This window comes from Ostrea edulis, chromosome 8 (genome assembly GCF_947568905.1).
Source record: "Ostrea edulis chromosome 8, xbOstEdul1.1, whole genome shotgun sequence".
In the NCBI taxonomy this organism is placed as follows: domain Eukaryota; kingdom Metazoa; phylum Mollusca; class Bivalvia; order Ostreida; family Ostreidae; genus Ostrea; species Ostrea edulis.
Window position 1 is genome coordinate 45,408,262 of NC_079171.1, and position 26,731 is coordinate 45,434,992.

The 26,731-nt window shown below is 34.6% G+C and overlaps 1 long non-coding RNA gene across 1 annotated transcript; it reads left to right on the forward strand.

Moving 5' to 3' along the window:
• The first annotated feature begins 12,695 nt into the window (after positions 1-12,695).
• LOC130049125 (uncharacterized) lies at positions 12,696-19,041 on the forward strand. Its single transcript, XR_008797633.1, has 7 exons — positions 12,696-12,826; positions 13,725-13,743; positions 13,829-13,875; positions 15,172-15,190; positions 15,288-15,334; positions 17,920-17,941; positions 18,045-19,041. It is a non-coding gene; the product is annotated as an uncharacterized LOC130049125 (long non-coding RNA).
• Positions 19,042-26,731: the final 7,690 nt, after the last annotated feature.

Consider the following 26,731-nt stretch of genomic DNA (forward strand, 5'->3'; position numbering starts at 1 on the left):
TCAAACACTAATCAGTCTAAGCGTAGTGCTTAAAATTCAATCAAAATTGTTTTCAATTGTTAGAGAACAGCCATATTTACAATATTTGTATGAGAAATCTGCTCTCGGGCTCTCAGTGATAATGGGAATACACATGTATGTATTACAAATAAGACAGTTTCTTTATTCTCCTTTCTATCATTTTCCGGCCTATCGGGTACATATTTTACACATATGTTCGCCGAGTAGGATGATTAATTGCAAGTCATTATGACTTGACACATGCTTACCAAATAAAATTTTGATAAAGATACATGTATGTGTATCATTTGTGCATTCATTCGGTAAAAGACAACATAATTTGGAAAATTTAATTTTTAGCTACTTTGAATCGCTGTGTTTAGCATAAAGTAAGAACACCCAACTGAACGTTTATGTAAACGGCACAAAACACAACTTGTAAATGTTGCCATTCATCATGTTTATAATGCAATTTTGGAAAGTATCTGTTCTAAAATGACAAAAATGACATGTAAGACGTCACATTCTATGTTTGATTTCATACTACAACTGAAGCAATAGCGGGTCTGATTAAATTACGAGCTTGTTTTACAAACTTCTGGTTTTTTTTTTTTGGAATTTAAAAATTTCAACCCCTAAAGCCGAGTTCCCATGCCTTGGTACTTGCTATACCCCATCCAGTGATGTGAATCCCCCGTTTTAGGGTTAGTTTAGTATGAATAATGCATGACAAATCAACTAACTATCAAAATAATGCAACTTCTTTGCTCACAAGGACAGGGAAATTGTACTTAAGGTTATGAAAAGATACAGTAGTATACTTGAGATCAAATGATTAGGATCACCATTTAAATGGATGTCATGCAATGTATAATAGTTGTCAATATTCAATAAAAAGGGGGAGGTGTGTAACTTGTAGCAAACTTTGATATACATTAAATATTTTATTTACATGGTGCTGGCATATTTAATCCTTGTAGCCCTGGATTCTGTTCAATATGATATAGGGGCCTATGTGAATAATATGTCAGTGCTATGTACAATACATGATTGATTGATGTTTTCCGCCACACTCAGGAATTTTGCAGTTATCTGGTGGCGCCCAATTTTTATTGGCGGAAGAGAGAATCCAGTTACAATGCACCTGGGAAGAGACCACCGACCTTCCGAAAGTAAACTGGGAAACTTTCTCACTCACCGACGCGAGCGGGATTCAACAGAAGCCGATAGGTGCCAGGGTATAGAATTAATATTTATTTAAATGGCGGCCTCCACTTAATTTAACTGGCGACCGCCAGTTAATTTATCTGGCGACCGCCAGTTAATTTATATGGCGGTCGCCACTCAATTTAAATCATTTAATGGCTGTCGCCAGTTATTCAAATCCTCTCTGTTTCTGTATCTCTCTCTGAAAATGAAAGGGGTGCAATCCCTCCCTAATGCTTAATATGTATGTGATTAGTTAAGAGCATCAAATTATTGTTTTTCGATTGTACTGTTAAATACGTAGAACCACGGGGCTGACCCTCCATTTTTTGACAACGTTCAATTTCTGTTATTTTCACATGCAAACTAAGCTATTTTCACATGTGAAATAAGATTAATTGGCGGATTGGCCCCAACCCCACTCTTTTGGTGTTAGTAATGAATGGTAAAAATGTAATAATGAATTAACTGATCAATAGAAGGATGAACGGAGCCCCCTCCCTCCAATTTAGGAGAACAACGTTTGGGCAAAAGAGACATTTTAGGTTCCTTTTCTGCTTGTCAACAATTGTAGAAGACAATTTCTCCTCCGACTTTCCCTATAGACTTTGAAAAACGATCTTGCGTGTTTGCGTACTATTCTAAATCTTTCCAAAATAATCACTCAGCGATACGAATTACATTGTTTTTGCAATTGCCAGTCGCCAATATATAAATTAAGTGGCAGCCGCCAAATAAAATAACTGGTGGTCGCCAGTTAATTTATATGGCGACCGCCAGATAATAAGTGGCGGCCGCCATATGAATTAAGCAGCGGCCGCCAGTTAAATAAATATTAATTCTATACCCTGGCACATATCGGCTTGCGTAGGATTCCAACCCGCGCTCTAACCACTCGCCCCACGGAGGGCCTTTTACGTACAATACATGGGGATTTTAATTAAGAATATTGCATATATGAAGTGTTTTTTATTCTATTGTGTGATCTTCATAAAATTGCAAACAAATTTCATTGTTGTTCTTTTAAACACCCCTATTTCATTGGAAGAGTCTATGTAAGATGCACAGGGAATGAGTCCGGACACTCTCTCCCAACTGCCATATTATTCAAAATTGTAAGACTTCCCCCAAAAAATCCTTTTCATGTACTACAGCATGTGAATTCACTACATATCTTGCAAATATTTAGAATAAGCATAAATGATATTATTTTTCCTCGCAAAATAGCTAGCTAGCTCAGTTTAAACTTTTCACAAGTCATGACTGTCACTGCATAATAAACTAGGCCTAATTAATTAAGTTGTATTCTAAAAGTATATTGATTGAATGAATTTATCAATTGTGAAAAAAAATCTATTTGAATATTGATTGATTGTATGTTGCTCGAGATTTTTTGACTTATATAGAGACGTCACCATTGTCGAATTTAGGCCTATGCTCGCCGCTTATGGCAGGGAGGGATCTTTATCGTGCCACACCTGCTGCGACATGGGACCTCGATTTTTGCGGTCTCATCCGAAGGACCGCCCCATATAGTCGCCTCTTACGACAAGCAAGGGGTACTGGGAACCTTTTCTAACCCGGATCCCCGTGGGAACATATTTGAATATAAATAACCTGTATTAATAACTCGTATTAGTTGCTATTCACCGTAATAAAAAAAAATGCATATATATGAAGGAGCTTTTTAATTTTGAGATAATGTAAACAATACCGCTTTTATCTCCTGAATCTGAAGAGTTATCAACGGAGGTAATTTGACAGTAAAATTGGCAATATATCACGGGAATAAACTGTTTTTTATGTATGAACGTGCAACTTGCCAACGGATTTTTTTCTTGATAATTGTAGAACAAATGCTATATTATGTGTAAAATAAGTTAGTACATCTTCACATGGTTGTAGATGTTTTAAAAAGTCTAGGAAATTTACTGCTTTTTAAAAAAAGCAAAATTAGCCCCAGGAAACCAGTATAATTAGCAAGGGGTGAGATGAATTTCAATTGTCGATGTTGATTACCATAAATCAATGTATGTTTGAATAAAAAATCCAATCAAAAGTGTCTCATGATAACCAGTAACAAATATGTGCTTGCATAAAGAGAAATTCTAGAGTTATACTTAGATACATAACATGCTGTCTAAAAGGCACGTGGTTTCCATGGTAACAATGTGAAAATGAATTGTTGGTTGGATCTTTTTATTAGATATGTATCATGAACATTTTGTATGAGTTTCATTAAAATCCATTTTTATGCCACTTTCCACATTTTTCAAAAAAAATGCTTGATTCTTACCGATTTTAACTTTTAAGACACAAGCTCATTTGTGTGCATGGTAGCTTCAAACTTTTGACAATACCATAATTGAAATACCAAATTATTTATCCAATTTTTTTATTTCATGACTGAGACAAGAGTTAAGTAGTAGCGTATCTACCTGTACACAGGCATGCCCATGCTTCCACATCATTTTGCATAAAGAAATTTAAACAGGAATATTGGTGAAAAATGAATCTAAAAAAATAAAGATTTGATATTCAGACACCAATTCTAAAATGCTTGATTTGTATGTGCCCCTCCATTGGTTGTAAAATATGAAAATTATTATCACTTTAACAATATATAGTCTGGGCGAACAGGTAGATAGTGCAAATGGACCCGATACCAGATGAGAACAGTTACAGTCTATTTAAGCATCATTTCAATTATCGTTTGTGCACATTCATGTGCAAAAGGTTTAGAAAATATTGTGAAACAAAATAGCATTCCAATACTATTGTATAACTGTTTGAAGTCAATGTTAATTTATTTAATTTAAAATAACATTGACTATATATTAATTGGAGATATTAGGTCTGATATACATGTAACATGCACTAGATATCCAAGTTAGTTGACTTCTTTTATTTTCCAAAGGGTCTTAAAGATGTCAGGAAATAAATTGCCAACAGAGACAACAGCATTCCTTCATTTAAATGCATTTCCATGATGTCTCAGGGTTAGGATTGGGATGCTGGATGTACAGTACATATATGATGTAAGAATATCCACCGTCTGTACACATAACCATTTCTGTACTTACAAATTTTTAAAACGTCAGAGGTGTAAATGTAATGATTTTCTTAATGCATTGATGATTAAGAGTTTAGGCAAATACTTAAGAACATAATTTATAAGTTTTTATGATCAAAGTTTGTCTAATTTGCATATTGTGTACCTGTCTGTCTGGCATCTCTTCACCATTTTGGCGAATAAAAATTAACCATTTTAAGGACATACGCTATGTTTCTCTGAAATTATTTTTTGATCTCCTCGATATAAAAATTCTTGCATGATTTCCAAAATAAGTTTAAAGGGGCATTACAGTAACTGTAATTTTATCACCAAAAATTGAATTCAATAAAAATTGCTCTATATTATATATTTCAGTAATAACACAAGTATTCAGTTATTTCAAACACTTTTTAATCTCAAAGCTGGCCAATGAATATATGTAATTTTTGTGATTAAATAATTATTATCTTGCAAGCCAATAATTCTTCTATATATATTTCTTTACACTGCAAACGGTTATCAAATGTAGTTTTATTAGGTTTCTCTAGTTTCTTTCTTTTTTGTTTTTCACAAAATAAATATTTTTATTAGTCATTAATATATATTCCTTTTCCATTGAGAGATTTTGAGAGAGAAAAATTGTTGCCATCACCTTCACAGCTGATATGCCCCTTTAAATTTATATTGTAGTTATATTAACATACTTTATATATCGGCCTGAATAGCTCAGTGGTTAGGTCACCTAACTAGTAATGCAAGGGTCCCAGGTTCGATACTTGATTGTGCCAAAGACTTTTATCACCTTTACTATAGTAAAATCCCATTTACACAAGTTACTGCAGTACATATCAGCTGATTTTACATTTTTACTTGCTACAACCAGGAACTATCAAAATATGTTAACTCTAGACTAAAACAAACCTGAGAATATACTCGGGGTGTTTTGTGGAAACAAATAGAATTCAAGAGAATCGTACCTGAAATGTCACGAAACATTATTATTTATTGAGACACGCGTATTATATCCTTAACTGAAACTTACCACAAAGTATTCTTGGTTAACGAGTATTTTATCTATGTTTTGGGACCAATATCATTACAAGGGGAATGGGTAATGAAGAAACAATAAAGTTGACATGGGGTAATTTGAAATCTTTCTCTCTTAATATGATTATGGGTTATAAGTTATTAAAGTTAAAAATTGTAGGCGATACTTGCAGATATGGTGTAGATAAATATACAATAACATCAATATTATCTCATTGTTGCAGTTATTTAACTAACAATTATGTTATATGTATTTTTCAAGCCTTATGAAATTTAATTGCAGTCTAATGACAGTTGTTTTAATCAATGTAATGTTATTATTCTTTAGGTCTATGGGTACAATACTGCAATGGCCTGATAAAGGTTTTGTGAAGCAGAGAAATGCTCATCTTCCATTGCCATGATAAAGTGAAAGGAAGAGCAAAGGAATGATTCAAAAATATAAGACAGGACTGAGAATCAAACCCAGGACCCTTAATCTGGTACTCGACCCACTGACCAATCCATGCTTATGTTCATGATCCATGTGTTACATTGATGTCATCTTATATATTTATTTATACATTAAATAAAAATAAAATGTTTTATATATTCGACAAAATAAAATCTGTTAAAATACATGATTAAGAAATTAAGTACATGCATTTTTATACATGCAATTATGTATATGTAATTATACTTTTTAATAGAAATTTTGTTAATGAATTTTCATGTTGTTATTGATGTTGTATTACTTCCATTTCTAGAATAATTTCAACATCTTGATATTAAAAAGATGACAATATAAATCTTTAAAAATGTTATCAGAAAATAACAAAGTTGCCTGGTGGGTTAAAATTTGTACAGAGGAGCATTAGTATCAATGACATTTTTGTAAAATGGGGACAAATTAGAATGAAATAATATGTATACTGAATGTATCATCTTTGGAGTTTAATAGTATATGCTGCAAAGACCTTTACCTAGCTGTTCACATATAAAGGTCAATTACATGCAAATAATGAATGGTAGAAAGATTCATAGATGTATTATGAATGAAGATTTGACTCGTGTAAGATTATAGTTTATAGGAAATGACACTCGTAAAGATTGAAAGTCTACACATGACTACACTAGGTGGCATCACATTTGTTCCCTGAAAGAAATTACACACAATTGTCAATCTAATTGAAAATAAATGCTATGATCCGCTCATCTGCTATCGCTACACCAAATGTAACAAAAAGTAATTTGGACTACCAGTATTTGCTTATGATCACAAAGTAATGATCACCAATCAAGTAGAAATAGTTTTTTTTCTACACACACATTTAGCAATGAGAAAGGAAGGTAATTAAATGGACATGTTATTACGGTATCATAGCTGTCGATCGCATACATTATTTTACACACAGTCACTCTCTTATTTTCAAATCTAAAACATCGCATGTATAATTGTATATATGTACGTGAATTCCATCTTGTTTGGAAAAAAAATATATTTCCTTGAAAGATGCTAGATCTACCCTATATAATAAAATAGATGGCAAAATGACTATTAATTGATTTAAAAAAAACAAAACATGCATGACTTTAAAAAATTATAGGATTCCCATTATTTCTAAAAGCTAGGTTAGATCTGCCACAAGGTATATTAGATCGGGCTCAAAATTATGAGAATTGTCACACAATTGCAGATGAACTCTAGAAAACGATATAATCTGGATAAATACAATTAAGTTGTGTATCACTAAACAGCGTATGTACATCTAAAGGGTTTGTAAGGTCTTTTTCAAAGAAATTTTCGATAAAAACAATGACAAGTCGCTATTTGTTTTGTTTATTCTTAAAGTTACAATGGGCTTAAGTGCACTAATAAAACACACACAGAGTTGCGTTTATTTCTGACGTGATTCTTCGACTACGACTTTTAGTGAATACCACCCTCCACGTATACGATCGCTAGGTCTTGATATACTCTACGTTTACGTCTACGAACGTTAGTAAATATGGGTCTTGAGGTGGTATCAGGTTCCTAGAAGGAGTAAACATCCCTTGTCGACAGGTCACACCCGCTGTGAGCCCTATATCCCGATCAGGCAAACGGGGTTATCCGAAGTCACAATCAGTGTGCCAAGAAAGACCCAACAATCGGTATGAAACACGTCAGATAGCACCCGACCCAATTATAGATTGTATTGACGGACTAGATACTAATACCATATGGAGGTGACAATGGATTATTGCTACATAAATGTGGGAAGTTGACGATGAAGAAACCGAAATCACCCCGTTCGCCAAACAGTCGAGCTGTCAGCTTGCCGACAATATCTACCCTCAATAAAACATCTAAGTATGAAGCAGAAGTGGACGACGCTGTGGTGTCTTTTATTTCGAGCTCACAGGGATAAATCGAATTGACATATGAATGAAAGTTATTATTGTTAATAGATAAAACGTCATCGATAGATCTAAATGTCGAATTGAAGGCAACAACCAGATATGTTTTCTTCTTACCTGGAAGTTTTGAATACATTGTGCTTCATATGAATATAGAAACAGGTCAGTCATCCAGGGAGCACAACCGGCACCCACGGGAACACCAACAGACCGCCCGAAGACCTGACCACCAAAGACGACGAAGACACCGCCAACGGGAAACCCCAGCACACTCCCTACCCCAAAGCACCCGCGCGCGGAACCAGAGTCGTGCTCCACAAAGCAAGTTTTGGGATGACTGATCGCTAGATATAAATATTTTCGTTTTCCATTTTTGTTGAAGAAGCAACTGTGTATGATGTCAAAAACTATAGTCTTTAATTTATCCCGAGAATGGTCATGCATAGTGTTGAAAAATCATAGGTTTTGATGTTATTGATTTGGGAAACGTTTTGTGATTTCAAGTTTGCTAAAAGTTCTTCAGAGTATTTTATAATCCACATTTGTTATGAGATTGATCACTGTTCGTTATCTTCACCTTGCATTAACACTAATTCTGGCATATGCAATCGCACAGTAAGTTTGAAGTTTCTCCTTCACAGCTGTTAATATTTTCGTTAGGAGCAAAGATAGGGGCTTGATAAAGCACTTACTGGATCTAGCAATGCATCTTTGTTTGTAAGGATTTTTCTGTAGTTTAAAATTCCAGTATAGGTATGGTAACTCATATTTCTTCGACCCATATTATACATCATTTACCTTGGAGAGAATTTAAGTTTTATTATTTTTTGTCATTTCAGCTCAGAACATAAACAGAGGGTGACTATGATGTTCTATTGTAACTGTTGTAATTCGGCAATTTTGTCATTATCCGGGTATATCACAGCAGTTTTTCTTGTTTTAGATCAAATGAATATCCCGATAGACAAACTACGGCTCATGGACATTCAGGTAAATTCATACTGAATATATATCAGTGAATATGTCACCCATTGAACAGTTAGGCTCACCATAAAAACGATGAAGATAAAGAACAGTGATCAGTCTGATAATTTCTATAACGAAGACAAAACTGAATGTAGCTGCTGCAGTGTAGCTCGCTGAAACAAAATAGAAGGATATATCAGGTAGCTACATATCCAACCCTTATCTTAGGTTTACGACGCAGAAGAAATGCACACAGTCAATGTCTCATATCGCTACATTCTTACATTACACTGTATTTGTATATCTACATTTTGAATGCTATGAAATAGCTTTGAAATTTGGCCATTCGTCTTTCCAAATGGAAATCAAGAATATGCCCATAAGCAATCTAATTAAAATCAGATCTTAAGATACGCTTACAATCGCTACAATACGATTCTTACGCAGAGTATATGGCGCGGATCTAAAAAGTCTTCATTTCATTCGTTTGGCCCATAACGGTCCTAAATCTTTAACACATGTCAAAGTAAATGTACAATTGAAGTTTGATATTTGACCCTAATATCTTACAATATGGGAGTGGAATAAAGAAAAGTCATGACCTCAGTTCAGTTCAGAGGCTTTCCAATATCTGAAATGAAAACTGAAAAATGATTTAGATTTTACATTAATCAGACAAATCTTTTAAACAAGATGTACTTAGGCATGCCATGTAGCATCATTGTCAATGACAGTGAAGCAAACAATTACATTATCGCCATTCCGAAATATTTACATTCAACGAAATACTTCATTCTAAGTTAATTCATTTGCCTTGCCATAATCTTGCTAGAACTGTTTGCTGCAATTGTTTCCCAGAATTGTTTGGAGCAAATTTTCCAGAACTGTTTGCTACAAATTTACCAGAACCAGATTTATATCAATATGCAAGCCAGAAATGTTTGCCAGAATCGTTTGCCGCAAACTTTCCAGAACTGTTTGCCGAGAAGCTCATCATGGGAATAATGATTTGCCACAGGTTTGTAGCAAACATTTACCAGACATTTGCTGCAAACCTGTGGCAAATCTACCGCAACTGTTTGCAAGAACATTTGTATTTCGGTAAGGGAAGTTACATTGATATCAATACCAACACCAAAGCAGCAAAAAGTGCATTTCAATGTGATACTGTAAGGTTTAAAATTCTAATCCCTACACTGATTCAAAATATTTCATAAACCTATATGTACATTATCTTAGGCAAAGCTATTGAGATGTCTGTGACAGAAGTAAACTTTCTTCTATTCAAACCAAAGTAAACTAGAAACATTGGTGCAAGCACCAAATTTATTGGTTGGAAAGATTTTGGGAAGTGTAAAGAACTAAATATCTTAATGTATAAATGTTCCAAAAAATTCCTTTGTTTAAGGATGCATGTTACACAAAATTTTGATATGGATGAAAAGTGGCGGATATGTACAACAATATTTTAAAAGGAAAAACTTTCAAATTTATTTCTTGTTGGCAAAAATGCAGCTTTAGTAGAAAGCAATCTGAAAAAAATGAAACCCTGTCCTGAACTCAAACCCAAGATCTTCAGTTCAGTAGTCGACGCGTTAACCTACTCAGTTAGGCTCATTGATATGATATGAATAGGCAAATATTGCTGATATGTATGTCCCCTTCAAAGAAAAGGGGCATATTGGTTTGCACCTGTCGTTCGGTTGGTAGATCTGTCGATATACCATATGTTGTCCGATCAATATCTTAAGAACTAATCACTTAATCGTAATGATATTTCATATGCGGGTTGGTGATGAGTAGAAGAGGACCTATATTGTTTTAAGGTCAGGGTCAATCTACTCCGGACATAGGAATACCTTGTCCGCTCAATATCTTAAGAACCCTTTTCTTGACAGACTTCATTCTTGGTACACTGGTACATCTCAAGGAGTAGATGACACCTATTGATTTTGAGGTCACATGGTCAAAGGTCAAGGATCAAACTGGACATAGGATTATACTGACCACTCATGTCTAGAAAACTCTTTGTTTGACAGACATCGATCCTAGTACACTGGTACATCTTGAAGAGAAGATGACCCCTCTTGATTTTGAGGTCACATGGTCAAAGGTCAAACTGAACATAGGAATATACTGTCCGCTCAATATCTTGAGGACCCTTTGCTTGACAAACATCAAATTTAACAACTGTCACATCTTTAGGAGAAAAGGACCCCTAATGATTTTGAGGTCACATAGTCAAACTGGACATAGTAACATATTGTCTCTTATATTTTGAGAATTATTTGCTTGATTAACACCAAACCTGGTAGATGATCCCTATTGATTTTTATGTTACTTGGTTAATCCACTCCTGACATTGGAAGATATTGTCTGCTCAATATTTCGAATTGGTGATACTACTACCAATCAAATTATGCATGTGTATAACCCTTTTCAATTTTGCATCATTGGGGGAGAGGGGGGTATATGTATTACAAACATCTCTTGTTATTTCCATCCATGTTTTAAAAGGAAGTCAGCCATTTTAACGATGTAAATGACCTCCTTAAGAGCGCGAGAAAATTATAAGGCAAAGCCTGGCAACATTTAGAGATATTTTGATCAAATCCGGAGCTGAACGAAATAAGTGAAAAGAAACGTTAATTATATGAAGTAACTATTTATTGATAGCTCACAGTCAATAATTCAACTAGTGTTATGTAAGATTTTAACTTAATCTTAATACTAAAGTCAACAGCAATCTATACACGAATACGTTTGTCCCATCAATCGACATACTTCGCCTCGATTGCATATAATTTCTTTTTCATGACGTTGTACGTGAAAATTTCTGATCTTGGCAGTTCACATGGTAAAAATTCTTATATTTAAATAAAAAGTCCTCTAAATAGGATAAATTTTTCACAATGCTGTGCACGTTATTCCCCTTGACAGTTGAGGTATTTTCCCGTAATTTATGAAAAATAGTGTGACTGCAAAATAATGTTATTTTCTGATTTTATCTATGTGCCCTTTGTGGATTTATTTTTCGTTGGCAATGTTGGGTCATGATATAACAAAAATATTACTCCTCTACCTATTTTTATCTTTATTTTAATCAATGGTTTGGAGTCACAACCAAAACACAATTAGGTATGTAGAAGTTACATGTGCAACCAACGCATAGATGTGCATTGCATTGAGGGATCTAGAGGGGTACAGATATTGCAACATACACATCGATTTTGGTTTAAAGAAGAGAGTTCTAGAGAAAGAAAGATATCAGAGTATGGTATCTTTCCGGGAACATCAACTCTGCATTGTTTGTAGGATACCAATATAAATTCAAATAGTTAGAGGAAGGGTGGGGGGAAAACTCCCGTAAGTTTATGTCATCCACATCGTTTTTCACACACTGATTATTATCATTTTCAACATACATCAACATCAGTTTGAAGGGGAGGAAGTGTTGATGCAAACTATGTGAATTTAGTATTTTGTTAGACATTGAACCTTTTGATCACACCCCTTAAAAAGAAGCGTCGTAAATTCATTTGTCATTTTAAATTCGCTTTAAAAGTGTGTTTTTATTTGGTAGCTAACCTATAAAACCCAATGCAGACGATGAAATAAAAAAAATTACAAACTACATATCAAGATATCAAGATATCAACAACCTCATCCTCTTGTTCACCCCCCACCCACCTCCCACCACGCCTGGATAAGGTTAACTACATATATACTACATCCGTATCTATTGTAATCTTTCCGTTGAAAGCGTAGGCTAATTGGGAGCTGTCAGGAAAACTGAAACACTTACAACCAAACATATTTCAATTAGTTAACCGCTGTAAAATGGCTGAAATATTACCAAACGGCCTAAAACCGCAATTAATCTATCGTTTGCAAAAAACAACTGTTTTAACACATTTCTTCCTTAGATTCATTTGTATCTTATACTCCCTGTATACTAGTTATCGAATAAAGTTTGTACAAAGGAAGTTTTCTTAATTTTTTTCTTCTCTTTTCAGCACAGTACGTAAACAGAGGGTGACTATGACGTTTTATTGTAATTGTTGGAAAGTGTGTTCGGTAACTGGGCCACTATCCTGGTATATCACAGCAAATTTTCTTCTTTCAGATTAAATGTAATTTATCATAGTCAAGCCTCAGCGCATGGACTTTCAGGTAATTTGATATTGAATGTGTATTGATGAAATATGTCACCTCTTGAACAACTAGGGTCACTATGAAAAGGTGAAGATGATTAAAGAACAGTGATTAATCTTGTAATTTCTATAGAGAAGGTGAGATTAGGTGTAGGACAAACACCAATCCTAGACACACCAGAGGTGGAGGTCATGTGCTTAGGAGGATTAATTATCACCTGTCGACCGGTCACATCCTCCCTGATCCCCCTATCTAGCTCAGGTGAACGGTTTATTGGTTGTTATAAATCCAGTCAAGAATGTTTGGTCAGGTTGCACAACGTGAATGGCGTGAAGACGTCGCTGTAATAGGGTACCTACATTGTGTAATCAACACCTCATACCTCTAACTTGACATTCCTCAAACGTTATACAGTTGTTATGGATACATTGCAGATGTACAGGTACCTTTTTGAAAATGATCAGATATTTGTTAAAAACTCTATATAAGAACTTGGTTATTTTTAAGCATATCTTGAATAGACAGTACCTATTTTGTGTAATCAATTCCTCTTAAACCTTTAACACGACATCCATCAAACCTTGTAGAGTTATTATGGACACATGAAAGGTGAAGATAACGAACATTGATCAATCTCATAATTCCTATAAGCAATACAAAATAGAGGAGGAGTAAGCATCCCTTGTCGACAGGTCAAATCCGTATTATCTGTTTTTAAAGTAATACTTTTTGTATCATAACATATCTAGAATGATAAATCATATGGTAGAACGCAGCCATTGGATGAAAGTATTGTTTATAGGAGTTACATTTCTTCCTTAAATATAGCTGTGTCTTATATACCTTGTATATTATACATCGCAAACATATTGTAGACTCAGAGTTTTACTAATCTCTTTTTTTTTTGTCATTTCAGCCCAGAACGTAAACAGAGGGTGACTATTGTGTTTTATTGTAATTGTTGTAATTCGGTAATTTTGTCAATATCCGGGTGTATCAGAGGAGGTTTTCTTGTTTCAGATTATATGAATATCCTGATAGCGAAATTACAGCGTATGGACTCCCAGGTAAATTCATACTGACTATGTATTGATGAATATGTGATCCCTTGTACAGCTAGTCTCACTATGGAAAGGTGAAGATAACGAACAGTTATCAATATTTTCTATAGAGAAGGCAAAATTAAATGTAGGAGAAAAATAAATCCCTAGACACACCAGTGGAGAGTTAATGTGTTTAGGAGGATTAAGCATCACCTGTTGACCGGTCACATCCTGTCTGATCCCTGTGTTTAGACCAGGGTTGGAGTAATTGAAATAGTAATTGTATTTAATTGCAATTAATTACATTTTTAAAGTACCTGGATGTAATTTGTAATTGAAGATGTTTTCAGTTACAAGTACATTTATAATTGTAATTTAATTAATTACCTGAGGAATCACCCTGTAATTCAATTACTTTTTTAATTACTTTCAATTACAATTGAAGACCATGAGATTTGGTTTAGCATATTATTGCAATATTGCTTTAAAAGTCACAGAGTAGTACACATTGTGGTTTGCAAAGATCCCCCTCTCCCTCTTTCTATGTGTGTGTGTGTCTTGTCTCTTTCAAATGACAGTGCATGTGTTTTTAAGCTGATATAATATCCCTGACAAAATTGAACAGGTGAATTCAAGCCACCTGTATTGTTCTCAGAGGCCCAGGTAATATAATTGCTATAAAACAGTTCACATAATTGACAAAGCCGTATCATTCTTGAATGTTCCAGAACAAGGACGATGTCTAGTAGACCTCCAGTATTCCAATGTTTTGAATTCGTGAAGTGTTGCGGGCAAAGTTTTCGGCCTGATAGATGCTGTTTAAATGATTAGCACCTTTGAGAAACTGATGAAAATCAAATGTAATAGCCAAATGAAACAGTAATCTGAGATAAATTAGTAAATGTGTAATCATTCATACATCATATGATTATATAATTTACCACTAGTTTTCTAATAAAATTTCAGAAAGTAATTTGTAATTTAATTATTTACTTTTGCAAAGTAATTGTAATTTATTATATGATTCTAATTTTAATTTAATTAATTACATGCTGTAGAAATGAGTAATTGTATTTAACTATCATTGAAAAGAATAGCAAAGTAATTGTGATTCAAATAATTTCATTTCAATGTAATGGACCCCAGCCCTGATCTAGAATAGGTGAACAGCTGGTTGATATGTTTGCCCCGTCACGATTCTTTTAAAGTCATATTGAGACGCACCGTATTATAGGTGAAGCATTTTTGGCTGATATTCCTTGTATATTATATTCTGGATACATTTGTGGAATCGATTTTTTAATTTTTTTTTCATTCCAGCGGACAACGTAAACAGACCGTGAGTATGACGTTTGACCGTAAATGTTGGATTGTATGTTCGGTGTTTTTGTCGTTATCCGGGTATATCACAATTTACAGTTTTCTTCTTGTTTCAGATCAAATGAAAATTATAATAGTCAAGATATGACGCATGAACCTTCAGGTAAATTTATATTACCAATTGAACAATGAAGCTCACTGTGAAAATATGAAGTTGATATTATAGCGATCAATCTCGTAATTCCTGGGAGTCCTGTTCGAAACTTGGTTAGAATTTGTCCCCAGTATCCTTTGCTTATCGCAAAAGTCGACTAAATGGGGCGGTCCTTCGGGTGAGATCCCAAAATCAGGCCCCGTATGACAGGAGTGAAAAATTTTCAAGAGGAAAGTTAACGAGTAAAAAACCAAACCAGCCCATAATAACTATGAAAAAATCGAGAATCAAGCGCAGGGCGAACACGGATCCCTGGATATAGCAGCGGTGGGGTGAGGAACCAGGACGAGGAAGAACTCTCAAGTAAATTCATATCGAATATATCGTGATGATTGCGTTGTTGTAAAGTAGATAATCTCTACATACGTTCAGTGAAAATTTTGTTAACCATATGGGCGCCGCCATATTGTTTTGTACCTTGCACTTCACCTTGCTTCTACTTATGTAGAAGACGAAAGCTCTAATATTTACCATTTAGAAGCTATGACCAATGTCAATTTTTAGAAAGTAGGTCAAATGTCAAGGTCAAAAGGTTTAGTACCCATTGAAAGGCCTTGTTACAAGGAATACTCATGAGAAATATCAAAGTTCTAGCACTTACCGTTCAAAAGTTATTAACAGAGTTAAAGTTTTCCAAACGTAGATCAAACTCCAAGGTCAATGTCACAAGGTAAAAATGCTGTTACCACGGAAAGGTCTTGTCATAAGGAATACTCATGTGAAATATCAACGTTCTAGGACTTATTGTTCAAAAGTTATGAGAAAGTTTAAATTTTCAGACAGGATGACAGAAATAAAGAATAAAAGACATGACAAAAAACAACATGCCCCCCGATATTCAATATCGGGGGGGGGGGGGGGGTTAAAAATATGCGATATATTTACGCTTACATTTTTACCACTTTAAATTACTTGGTTTGTTTTGTTTAGGTTTAAATGTCTTTTTAATTGCAAAGAGGATGTATTGTTGCTTATAATTGTTTGTTTAGGAAGAGAGAAAAAGAGTTGAGGCTAAATGTGACGTCACAATGCACGGTTTACGTCGGCTACCGTGATTTTCCCCGTGTTAAATGAATAGGCGGATCTTTTATCTGTCCTCATACGTCCCCTTTCATATTTAGATGTTACCGGGTGTTTAGCGCAAGGGGAATTTCATCAATAAAATACATTTTTAAATGAATTATGATTTATCGTACTGAATGGAATTATGATTATCATTTGAGACACGCCCATTTTTTACTTCGCTCGGTCCGGTGGTCACTCCATATTAATTCCTATGAAGAATACATAATTAAGAGAATGGCGAACACAGAACTGTGGACGAACGTATTGTACCACAGCATGCATGTATGCAAGGACATGTAGAGTCTAAGACTTTTTTTATGCTTCCGAGATCGATGATCACTGGGCATATTGTTTTGTCCTTTCTGTCGTTCTGTCTGAAACATTAACCTTGCTAATAACTTGAACAGTAAGTGCTAGAACATTAATATTTCACATGAGTATTCCTTGTGACAAGACCTTACCTTAGGTAACAACATTTTTGATCCTGTGACCTTGGAGTTTGACCTACTTTTTCAAAACTTTAACCTTGCTGATAACATTCGAACTTTGATGTTTCACATAAGTATTCCTTGTGATAAGACCTTTCTGTTGGTACTAAACCTTTTGACCTTGTCGTTTAATCTACTTTTTAAAAATGACATTGGTCATAACTTCTAAATGGTAAATATTAGAGCTTTAAGATTGCACATTAGCATTTCTTGGGACAAGATCTTTCTACTGGTACCAAGATATTTGTCCTTTTGACCTTGACCATCTTTTGAATTGACCATTATCGCATTATCGTGGACATTTGTTGATCACAAACACTTTTTTTAAAAAACGTATAACTTTACGATACGTTGTACGACCATTCCTCACGATTAATTAAATAATGTAATTTTTCACATCATTGAGTGATTTATTGTATGTTGTTTAACGTTCCTCTTTCACTCATATGGAGACGTCACCAATGCCGGTGAATGGGCTGCAACATTTATGCCTTTGCTTGGCGCTGATGGCCATTTAGCAGAGAGTGATCTCTATCGTGTCACACCTGCTGTAACACGGGGCCTCGGTTTTCCTCTTACTCGAAGTACTGTCCCATTTAGTCGCCTCTTACGACAGTTGCTTCAACAAACATGAAAAAATCTTCATTCAAAAATTCAATCATTTAAAAATTACCTTGTTTTACCTCACTCTGATTCAACGCACAAGGCTGGAGTTTAGAAAATGACAAAGTTTCTCCAAGTATTTCATAATCATCTATACATCTATTTTATGAATATTTTTATCCATTGATTTTATTTTATCATTGTTCGTAATCATCATCTCGTGTCTTTGGTTTTACTCCATACTATACAATACTTACACCACTCCATTTTGTACTTATTCCATACCACACTTTTTTGTTGCATGATTACATTGCTATTACATGTGATAATCAACCATCATAACTGCAAACTATGATAACAAAATTATTTCATTTTCAGACTTACTAAAGAGCGATAATAAGTATGTACTATTTGCATTCACTGATTTTGTGAGAAGTTTGTACTTAATGATATATGAAATGACAAAATTACAGAATCTAAGTTTGAATATTTCTTTATACCAGGATTACATCTCCTTATGACGAACTAGAAAACCATGTTCAACCGAGAACGGAAGAAGACTCTGACGACGAGGACAAAGACGGACACCAGTTTACGGACGCTATTGAAAGCGTTTAAAATAAAAAAAAATTGGTTGTGGATTTATATACCCCTGGATGAAAATAGCACAAAACAGCACACCAATAACTGAACAGTGTCCCCAGTCAATGACGTGTGGTGTAGTCTCACACGCAACGATTAGAATTTATCGTGTTAATGTGTTATTGAAAAGATCATGTCACGTATATTCTGTTTGTTGCTATGATATTTTATATCAGATTGTAACGTTTTTACCATGTTTTATTTCACATCTTCACATACCCCCCAGTCTGTCAACCAATGATGTATAAAAACAGTTCCAAAAGCGCCTTAACAATCGGCATAAAACACGTCAGACTGCATTTGACCCAAAGTTGTTACAGGGATTTAAACGGTCTCGTTTTAAAGTCAATTTTTCGTAAATTATATGGTCGTTATAACGATCTTGTTTGCCAATACAGGCTCGGTTATCCAGTGTTTGCCAAACTCTCTAATTGTATTCCTTGTAGGAGTTGTGAGATTGATCACTGTTCCTTATCTCCACCTTGTCATGACAGATATACATAAATTATTTATATGAATAACCAATTTATGCGTATACATTATGTATGTGTTTATCGCGTTGAGTATGTGTTTATCGCGGTTGAGTTTCCTTTTACGATAATTCCATGTGTTTGATGCATGTGCATCCAGTGCTCGGTATTTCTCCTCAAAGATGCACACTTACATTTTCAAACTTTTGAGGCAAGATATGCATCGTTGGAAACTATTCGTCTGACCCCATGCGATATGTTCCATATCTACAATTTGTTATGCACACTTATGCATTGATACAATATTTATTTTGTAGACTTTTCCCTTTCATTCATGACTTTATTTGCCTTGAGACTATTTTTTTCATTTTATGCCATTTATAATTTTTATGCTTACGTTGGAGTGATGAGTTTATTAATAAATAATTATGCTTACGCTGGAGTTTAATGAGTTTATGCTGTAGTCATGATTGGAAGTTTTAACGTAAAGTGAAATGACACTTACAATTTGTACATACACGTCTTGATTTTACGAAAGGAACGTATTGATTCTAACAGGTAGCCTTAGTTGGTTTTGTATTGTTTACCATATCGCTGAAGTTGTTTCCACTCAAATGGGGACGTCACCATTGCTCGGAAAGGGTCCCATTTATTCGCCTCTTACGACAAACAAGTGTACTGAGGACCTATTTTAAGCGGGGTCCCCACGGGATGCTAGTCTTAATTAGATATTGTTTTTGATACATACTTCAGTAATATTGATTTTACATGTTAAAGAATTGAAGCTAACAAAGGAGCACAACTCATGCTCATGGGAATTCCAAAAGACTGTTGTAAGACCTGATCAAGAAAGATTACTAAGATATTGTCAATGAGGAACTCCAGCATCATTTAAATATTAATTTCAGTGTATTTGTTTGTGGAATCGGAGTGGTGTTCAGCATGTTTTTAGAGGAATTATCACTAGATATGAGTATTTCCTTTTTCCAATTTTGTTGAAGAAGCAACTGACTATGATGTAAAAAAAAAATCTAGTCTTTATTTTATCGTGAGGAATCGTCGTGTAAAGTGTTGAAGTGTCATACGTTTTGATGTTTATTTGAGAAAAGCTTTGCAATTTCAACTTCACTAACAGTTCTTTAGGTTCTTTTGTTAATTCCAATTTTGATGTACACCACTTCTGGCATATTTCGAAAATATTCTCAATAACCGCATATGCATCAGAAAAATTAAATGCATGGTGATGTATAGCAGGAAAGCCTCGACCAAAATTGTAAATTTCATGATCCTGGGGTAAGGGTTCTGACCCGAGGGTGGGGTCAAACTTGGTATATAGTGTTTATGTGGAAACCACTTAAATGACATTTTCTTTAGTGCTATTGATGCTATATTAAATCTAAATTGATATTAAGAAAGATCAGGTAGTCCTTTACCAAAATTGTAAATTTGATGATCCCAAGGTGAGGGGTTTCAGTATCAGGGTCGGGCCAAAGATGTCAGTTATTAAATGTGTAGACATATTTAACTTCTTCTTGATAACTATCATTCCAATTCTTTTCAAATTTGGTATGAAGCATCTTTGGAAAAATTGGACATAAATTATAGATTTAAGGATTCCTGCATCCTTGGAGCCTTAGGGGTGGGGCAAAAACTGTCCGAAATTGACTGATTTTAAAAAATCCTTTAAAAAAACGCACGTTTAAGAAAAACTAGATGCATAGTGATGTAGAACAGTAAGGCATGGGTGAAGAATGACTTTTTAACTTCTTAATAAGTACTATTCCAATTCTTTTCAAATTTGTATGAAGTATCTTTGGGACAAGGGGGGCATAAATTGTAAAGAGCAAGGTACATTAAGGCCCAAATTTCGCCACAAAATTAGGATAAATTCAAAATATGGTTTCACTTGGTTTAATCATTATGATTATGCACTAGGGCATTGGTCCTGATGATGCATGTGGAAATTAGTGACGTAATATGTTCTGTGACGTCATTTTCCTTATCTCCAATTGACATGATTTACCGAAATCGCCGAAATTAGCTGTTTTTTATGCCTTTGAAACCATTTTTAAGATCGAGCACATGCAACAACCACAAAGATGTTTTATGTACAAATTAATTATGTTGAAAGTCAGTAATGAGCAAAATTTCGACTTGGTTGGTAAATGTGCAGACTATTAAATTTAACGTTTAACCATTTCCCGCGTTCATCTGTAATACAAATTTCAACGTTGATGGTGTTGATATATACAAGTTTAACGAATAAATAATATCCATATGTAGAGCATATTAAATTTTATAAGACTCTACATAGTTTGCATTGAAGAAGATGTGTGTAATCAGAGAATTGGAATCTTCGACACAGATATTTCCGATTCCAATTTTACTCGTTTTGTGTTTGATATAGATACGCAATGATATCAACGCAATTAATGTAACACCTGGCAAAGTGCAATCACATATTCTTTTTTATCATAGATAGTTTATGATATGAATTATCCCTCTAAATTGGTGTGCATATACTGTGGCGGCTACAATGTGTATCTAAATACAAGTCTAAATATGCCTTGCCAGTCATAATATTCTAATGTACATGTAGGCTAATTATAACTTATTGGATATGCATGTTGCATGTGTAATTTCAAATGCTAATCTAATATTGTATTAAGCAATATGTCATACACATCTAATGATTGTCCATCTGAATAAAAAACCCACTCATGATACATAATATGTATGTTATTAAGTAAGAATTTTATTATGGCTTTCGGCCTGGCTTTTAAAAAAATGCACGTCTGCAACCGAATGCAATCTTTGTTTATAAAATAAAATGTTCAATAATATCGAAAATGAAAGCACGATAGCTTAATCGGTACCTTTATATCAGAGCATAATAGTGCGAAAGTTCGAATGCAAAATTCGGTTATATTTTCCCCGTAAAAATTGAATTAGTAGCAAGTCAAACATACAGGCTTTAAATATATACACTTGAAAATCAATTCATTACAATATACTGTTCATTATTTACATGCTGCAGTACCTGTAGTTTTATAACATGCATGTTTCCTAACAAAACAATTCCAAATTCATCGATCTGTCGTTTATATTACAAAGTTCTCGAACTCATTTAGGAGAGGTTACTCCATAATGAAATATTCGCATCTACCCTGCTATAAGAGTGAATGTTGGTAGTTGATAGATGAACAATGTAGTATCTAGATATGTAAATTATTACCCATTTGTAAGCTTAAAGATAAAGTATACGCTTGTATTGTGTGTTCCAAGAGGACAAAACCCGGTGAACCCCGATCATTACATATAAAAAATAGATAAAAACATTTCATAAGAAAACATTTTTAGTAGAAACGAACGACTCTGACTGCATTTGCAATCAATGTCAACAGATCTACAACTCTAATCATTTCATACTTAAATCTTCGCAAGCATTCAATACTACCATAAAAAGGTGGGAGGGGATAAATCAAAATTCACATATAAAATTTATGGAAAAACTGCATTCTCATAACAAAAGAATGTGTGGGCCAAATTCCTCTGTTGCTACGTCGCTGTAATGATTATTTGTTTATAGAATCACCTTACATTTGTCGATAACTGATGCACGTGTTCTGTGACATATCTTATTTAAAAATACATGATGGCTAGTCATTGGTTACTATTTTTATCATTGAATCGTGGAACTGGTGTTGAAGTATTAGAACGCGATTTTCACACATAAGGAGAACTTTCTTTTCCTGCATTTACACTCTAACCGTCGGTCACTTAGCATTTAGTGGCATGTGCACAAAACACCGCTTAATGACTATATCCGAATCATGCGCGGATCTAGAGTGGAGGTACGGACACCCCCTCCCCTCTGGAATTAAATTTGCATGTATTTTGTGCGCAAAGTAATGAGGACTAAACCAGAGCACAATATTATCATTTGTATAAAACTGGAACGATTGTTTGATATCTTTTTCCCAATTTACATAATTACCGGTGATTAATGTAAACATTCTAACCAAGCTGTATTCTTGGCTTTTGTCAATTTCAATTTCACTAGAAATCTTTGTGGAAATAATGTAAGTTCTCAACAAAGCACAGGAATTTGGATACAGCGCGGTAATAATATATTAATTTTAGCAAAGCATGCTATTTTGTAGCATTAAAGTTTGAACACTCGATATTTTCTTTGTTTAAACTTCAAATAATTCAAATAGCCGACGTTATAGAAATAAAGCAAAAATATTGAACAATTGTTCAATGTGTTGTAATCGTACACTACCATTATTAGGAGACGGTAATTCAAACTTAACTCTCCGAAATTTTGCTGCATTTAGATAGATGAAGTACGTCAGTCGCGTGTCATTTACTACAAAAGAAAATCACACATTCCATGATCCATGAAAATCGTGCAGCATGCAGAAAGTACCCTGAATAGGTGTCAGACAAAATCAAGTGACGAAGTCCTTGTACACAACGATGGCTTTGAAAAACATGTCCCGGTCATAGTCTGATGATATCGTGGCACTTTTGCACGATGATGAATATCTAATATGAATGTAAGATCGAATGAAACTTTTAAAATTGGCTATTTTATAATAATTCAATTATTTACATATTGTTAAGTATAACATTTTCTACAATTTTACGTTCTTTTTAGTAATTTTCTTGAGATCGATTAGGTGAACAAGCATACGATATGTCTCCCGAGTAAAACATTATTTAACCACCTCATAAAATTTTCATTTGTCTCAAATGAACAATTTGCATCTAGATTTTGAATTTTTTCCCCGGACCCCCACCTTCTTTAAGAGGGGACAAGCCCCTCCCGCACTCTTCCCCTCGTCGCATCGCGACTCGGCCGTCTACTTTCAGCAGCCGGACTGGTCACAAATCAGCAGGACTTGTAAATTATAGATTCTAGTAGTCCTTTTCACTAGTATAGGGAAAAAACTTGGTGTCAAAAATTGATTAGATCTTACACCTGTCATTATTTTGACAATTGCTGGAAAATATAAATATCTTTGACTGACGACATTATATATGCTGATGCACTGTCATAGTGATTGACTTTGGTACTGTTAATAGACAGTCTCTGCTTCATTCATCATTAGAAACTGGCCGAAAAGGAATTATTGAATGATTTATTAGACATGGAAACCAAGGTTGTTTTCGTGTATCAAAATGTAGAGGGGGGGGGGGGGGGGTTAAAAATATACGATCCTCTCCCATGCGGACTTCGGACGTGGTTTGAGACAATGAGTATGATTTATGATTCAAACTTTTTTCCTTTGCGTAAATACTAATGCATTGAAAGATTTGTTATATAAAGATAATTGTCAGGAGCCTGTATATATTTTTTTTAAATAAAGAGTGTAAATAGATGCAAGTGTATATGCTGAAACATTGAATATAATACCGACAAGATTATTTTTTGTTAGGTTTTTCATGGTGTCCTTGTCAACTCTTGTGTAGAACTTATCACATTGTTTGTAAATCTTATCACATCCTGTAAGGTTCACTTTCGGTCCCATTGTCGTGTGTTGAATTTTTAAAAAAAATAAAAAAAAACTTGTTCAAGTTCGTTTTATGATACTTCTTTTCACATATATTCTGAATGAATTTCATGTTCTTTTTACTACATGTACAATCATGAGTTCATGACATAGCTTTCTTGTTCATGACGTCGCATAAAGTAACGTCAAAATGACACAACGTTATCGTAAACTATACTGTATTTACATACGTATTATACATAAGTAAAGCTTTTTACGAAGACTTCATAACCATTTTATGGAAGTGTACACCATACGAAAGAATTTTGAGGAATATCATTTAATTTGGACGCGGGGCCAAATTTGGCCCCAAACGTACCTTGTCCTTTCAGGATTCCTGCATCCGTGGGACCCTAAAGATGGTGCAAAAACTGCTCAAAATTGACCAATCAAAAAAATCTTCTCTATAGCCACACATGTTTAAGAAAAACCAAAATTGTAAATTTCCTGATCTCAAGGTAGAGGTTTTCACCCCAGGGTGGATCCAAACTTAGTATATAGTGTTTTTGTGTAAGTTTGCTGATGTTGTATCAATTCTAAATGCAAGCTAAGGAATAGCAGAAACATATGTACAAAAAATAGTTAATTTCACAGCCTACGGTTTTTACTCAAGGATGGGTCCGAATTAGTCATGTTTATTTTAATGGTAATACACCTATTATAGTATGTGAAGGCTTTCATCAGTGTATTCCCGTGGGGATCCGGGTAAGAATACGTCCTCAATACCCCTTGCTTGTCGTAAGAGGCGACTAAATGTGACGTCTCCACATGAGTGAAATATTCTCGAGAGGGACATTAAACAATAGTTAATCAATCAATCATCAGTATATGCACTTCTGAGGGCATTGAAGTTGTAAGAACCCATCTTGTTTTACACTTTTGCTGAATGTTAAAATTTAGTTTAGATATTCAGAACAAAAAGTTTTTCTCTTTAGATTTCATAGCCCTTGGGAGAAGTGACAGTATTTCACTGGTACTCATGTAACCGATAAGGCCAGTGGGCCTCTTGTTTCTGGATAACATTTGTTACTTCGTGTTTATGTTACATAATGTAACAAGAGATGTTTGTAAAACACATATGCCCCCCCCCCCCCCCCCCCAATGATGCAAAATTGAAAAGGGTTATACACACATCATTTAATTGATATTATTATCATCAATTCAAAATATTGAGCAGACAATATTTTCCTATGTCTAGAGTGAATTGACCATGTGACCTAAAATTCAATAGGGGTCATCTACACCTTATCCTGTACCAGTGTACCAAGTTTGGTACGTGTCAATCAAGCAAATAATTCTTAAAATATAGAAGACAATATATTACTATGTCCAGTTCAACTATTGACTTTTGACCTCAAAATCAATAATGGGTCATCCTCTCCTGAAGATGCACCAATGTACTAAGTTTGATGTCTGTCAAGCAAAGGGTTGTGAAGATATTGAGCAGACAGTATATTCCAATGGGCAGGTTGACCCTTTACCTTTAAACTTGTGACCTCAAAATCAATAGGGATCATCTTCTCCTGAAGATGTACCAGTGTACTAAGTTTGATGTCTATCAAGAAGAGGGTTCTCAAGATACTGAGCAGAGAGTATATTCCCACGTCTAGTTTGACCCTTGACCTTTGACCATGTGACCTCAAAATCAATAAGAATCATCTTCGACTGCAGATCTACCAGTGTACTAAGTTTGATGTCCGTCAAGAAAATGGTTCTCAAGATATTGAGCAGACATTATATTGTTATGTCCAGTTTGACCCTTGATCTTTGACCATGTGACCTCAAAATAAATAGGGGTCATCGTATCCTGAAGACGTACTAGTGTACTAAGTTTGATGTCTGTCAAGCAAAGGGTTCTCAAGATATTGAACGTACAGTATATTCCTATTTCCAGTTTGACCCTTGACCTTTGACCGTGTGACCTGAAAATCAATAAGGGTAATCTTCCTCTGAAGACATACCAGTGTACCAAGTTTGATGTCTGTCAAGCAAAGGTTTTTCAAGATATTGAACGGACAGTATATTCCAATGTCCAGTTTGACCCTTGACCCTTGACCTTTGACCATGTGACATCAAAATCAATAGGGGTCAACTTCTCCTGAAGACGTACCAGTGTAACAAGTTTGATGTCTGTCAAGAAAAGGGTTCTCAATATATTCAACGGACAATATATTCCTATGTCCAGTGTGACCCTTGACCTTTGATCATGTGACCAAAAAATCAATAGGGGTCATTTTCTCCTAAAGACGTATCAGTGTACCAAGTTTGATGTCTGTCAAGAAAAGGGTTCCCAATATATTGAACGGACAGTATATTCCTATATCCAGTTTGACCTTGACCTTTGACCATGTGACCTCAAAATGAATAGGGGTCATCTACTTTTCAGGATGTACCAGTGTGCCAAGTTTGATTTTTTTGAAGCAAACGGTTCTTGAGATATTGAGCGGACATTATATTCCTATGTTCAGAGTAGATTGACCCTTAACTTTTGACCTTTTGACCCGAAAAACATTAGGTGTC